This window comes from Lactuca serriola, chromosome 3, assembly GCF_051521515.1.
Source record: "Lactuca serriola cultivar US96UC23 chromosome 3, Lser_US96UC23_V15, whole genome shotgun sequence".
NCBI lineage: Eukaryota > Viridiplantae > Streptophyta > Magnoliopsida > Asterales > Asteraceae > Lactuca > Lactuca serriola.
In genome coordinates, this window is record NC_136410.1 from 146,649,207 (window position 1) to 146,653,473 (window position 4,267).

The following is a 4,267-nucleotide window of genomic DNA, read 5'->3' on the forward strand; positions in this document are numbered from 1 at the left end:
TAAGTACTATATGATTTGTGTGATTTGTGACAAGAGGTATTGTCATACTCATGTCTTAGATAAGTCTTAAGACTTCTTCCCTTTAAAGATCATGTATGATTTGTGACAGGAGGTATTGTCATACTCATGTCTTTGATAAGTCTTAAGACTTCTTCCTTTTGAAGATCATGGTTGAGAAGGTAAAAGGTTCCTTTGCCAATACTACATGCAAATTTCAATTTACCATAGTACTAAACTTTATTAGTCGTTAGTGATTTACTATCAAGCAATGCAGCTATTTGTTAAAACTTATATACATGATGAGTAAATTTGATAAGTCTTAAGACTTCATCCCATTTAAGAAGTTTTTGGAATGATTATTCATGTTTTCTCCATAGAGATAAGTTGTTTTTAGAAGAGTTGGAATAATATTATACAAAAGTATGTAAACTTGTTTAATTCTAAAAACAAGTTGATGCTATTTACTTGGATTGTCATAAGAAAGTGAGTAGTATTAAATTTACTTGGATTGTCATAAGATTGTAAGTAGTTTTGTCCTCCTTTTTTGTTTTATCTTTTTTTAATTTTATGTTAGTATTTGATTATTAAATACCATAAGTACATAATATGCTTGAAATTACATAATTTATTATTCCTTTTTATTATCTTCAAATGTATAAAAACATAACATAAAACCAATAGAGTGTTCAATAAATACATGTTGTGTAGGACCTGGTTCCTGGTATGTAAGGTTTGTCTGAGTATTTTGTATTATTGCCCTTGGACTCGGCGAGTTGGAGGCCCGACTCGTTGAGTAGAGACGAGACTTGGGATGCGGTTAAGTTGACGACTCGACGAGTCCATATTATGGACTCGGCGAGTCCGCGCTGTCTGATGAAACCCTAATTTCCAAGGGTTTGCACCCTATTTAAACGACCATTTCTGCCCCAACTGCGCCCCCCTTCACCCTCAGAAGCTCTCCATACATTCTAGCCCTTGTTTTTGTGAGTTTGAGGCTTTTTAGTGTGTTTCCTTGAAGATTTTGGGAAGGAAGAGGAGTAGATCAATAGGAAGGGAAGGAAGCCAAGCATCTTCGTGTTCTCTCAGTAATTTCTTGGAGGTATAACTCGTTTTCCATCTGTTTCTATGCTTATTACTCCATTAAAGTCCTTCTTGAACCATGTCCCAAGCTTGGTTGTGTATTATTGGTTGATTCACGTTGTTAGCCTTTAGATCTAGACCTTATTCAGTCCCTGGAGCTTGGATCTACTGCCTTTATGGAGTCATATTGCACACAAGCCCTAGATCTACCCCTTTTGGTGCACTTTGAGCCTTAGAACCTTTATTGGTGATGATCTACACGTAAAGTTGGAAACTTTACGTGTAAACCAGGCCCTAGGAGCCCAGATCTATGAATGACATGGACTGGATTCGAGCAAAATCGCGTATATGGCTTTTGCATGAAGCAGACTCGGCGAGTCGCTCATCTGACTCGGCGAGTCTGGTCGCGAGTCTCCGAGTTTGTCCCCTTTTCGTTGTGTCGAGTTGAGTAGTGAGTTCTGGGTGGACTCGGTGAGTTGGTAGCCGAACTCACCCATGAAGGAACTCGGCGAGTCAACGCCCTGACTCGGCGAGTTCAAGGCAATCTTCTTAGATCAAGAACAGACTCGGCGAGTCACAGCATGAATTGTTCATCGGATGAAGATGAACTCGGCGAGTTGTTCATACAACTCGGCGAGTAGGATGAAGGACTTGGATATCAGTTTAGAAGGAGAAATCGTCGAGTCAACGCCCAACTCGACGAGTAGAGACGGGTTGCAGGACAATTGATTGGATAAGGACTCGGCGAGTTGGGAAGCCAACTCGGCGAGTCGGGTCAACTGAAAGATGACTCTGGCTTTGAATTTTAACTTGATCAAGGGTAAAATGGTCAATTTACCCGAGGGTCAGTTAGCGGTGTTTGATTGAGTGTTTTGTGGGAATTATAGCCGGAGGATTTCTGGAGCAGCAGCAGCAGCAGACAGTCAATTCCCACACAGACCAGCAGCTATTTCGAGGTGAGTTTCCTTCCAGTAGGAACGGGTCTAAGGCACCAAGGCCGACCCGTGTATACGAGATGTTAGCACTAGAGTGTGGGCCGAGCCCGTATCTCTTGGTTTAGTTAAGTATGATATATGTGTCGGTATGATAGAGTTGTCTATACTTGTTGTCTGTATGATACTTGAATATTATGAGTTAGCGGTTGAGTGTGGGCAAGGCCCGTATCTCTCCGAGAGTGGAGTGTAGGCTAGGCTCGTATCTCCCAGATAGTAGAGTGTGGGCGAGGCCCGTATCTCCCGGCTAGCGAAGTGTGGGCAGGGCCCGTATCTTCACGAGTGTGGGCGAGGCCCGTAACTCCTAGCTGAATGTTGTATGTTATATGCTTGCATGGTATGAGGTATTATGGGGGAACTCACTAAGCTTTCTGCTTACAGTTTACAGTTTTGGTTTCAGGTACCTCTTCATCGAAGGGGAAGGAGCTGGCGCGGTAGCGGCACATCATGCACACACACTGGTTTCCGCATTTACGAGATTTCTCTGGGATTTATACTCTGATATTTCGATTGGTTGTATGATTTGGCTTTTAGACATGGTTTACGTTGTGATGTGGTTTGATCAAACAATTTTTTTAATTATTAATGTTTTCTAAAGTAATGTTTAAAAATGAAATTTTTGGATGTGAAAATTGGGTCATTACAAGTTGGTATCAGAGCCCTGGTTTGAGGGATTCGGACACACCTTCGGGGGGTGTCTGAACTCAAATCGAGGGGTCAAAAGATTTTGAAAAAGAAAACGTTTTCTAAAATGTCAAGTAAAGTATTTTAAGAAGAAACGAAGTGTGTGATGTGCGCAACCGGCCGAGCTCAAGTAAGTATTCCCCAAAGTACCCATACAAGCTTATGTTGTGTTTATCAGTTTCAGTAGAACAACATGCTAGAATAGGACTAAGGATCTAGTAGTGATGCCTTATGTGCCTGCTTTATGTTCTTCAGTGTATGAAAATTGCATGCTAGAATCGAGTAGACAACAGTAGGATAGCTTGTTAGGTTAAGCCTGATAGTATGAGTTTAGCTCTATATGCTCGATCAGTTTCTCTCTATGAGAGCGGATTTGCTTGAGATTGTTCCCTTAGTTTGAATGTTGCTTGCTTTGTGCTTTGTGGGACTCTGAGTGGTGGGAGTTAGCCATTAGGTGAATATGCCACGTCACATGTGATCAGGGTTGAATAATCTTAGAGTGCTGGATTTGGCCCTATTGCGCAGCTCTCGTTTGAGTCTAACCGTTATAGGGATGAGCCTGTTACTCGAAGGATTATCCGAGCCTCACCACATGTGATGGTATTCAGGTAATGGTTAATTGGCACTACTAAGAGGCCTTCAGCAGCTGAGGACCTGGTAGGGTGGAGCCTGAGATTTCCCTAGGGCAAGCCTAGGATGAGTATAGCAGTGATCAGCCGTAGTGGAAGGGATCTGGTGGAGTCGAGGCAGTCCTTGAAGAAGGTACGGATAGATGTGGAAGGTAGTATGGGCCCGTACTACTGAAAGCAGAGGATCCGTACCCGAACCAAGGAAGGCCAAGATAAGACCAGGGAACTTGTAAGTAGTTGTGATCCCTCAAGAAGTATCAGTATCACTAATGATTGTTATTATGTATCGCAGAATGGTGGTACTTCGATTGAGGCCGATAGATGGCGGTTCAGGAGAGGGGTCAGGTTCGGGATCAGGTTCCGAGCCGGTAGATGAGGGACTACGCGAGTTCATCGTGTCAGAGATCACCAAGGGTATCCTTGAGTCGACCCCCATTATCTTCGGGTTGATCAAGGAAGGGATCATCGAGTTGATGGAGGATCGCCTCAGGGCGTTCAGGAGTGACATGGCATCTGGCCAGTCGGGATCTCGCACGCTGTCCTTTAAGGACTTCAGGGGCAGTGGTGCACTGGATTTCCACGAGGTGAAAGACCCCATTGCTACCAGGCAATGGATTGCGGACATCGAGCCTACACAGTTGACTAGCGTCTGCCCCGAGGGGTCGAAGGTGAGGTATGCAGCAGGGTGTTTACGAGACCGAGCTCGAGATTGGTGGGAGTCAGTGGGTGACTCGTTGGGAGCCTCAGCTATCGAGGCTATGACCTGGTCGGACTTTGTGACCAGGTTCAGGGCAGAGTTTGCACCGGCTGTCGAGCTTCAGCAGCTGGCCAGGGAGTTTTTGGACATGAGGCAGACGACGGAGACTATGGCGGAGATCACCG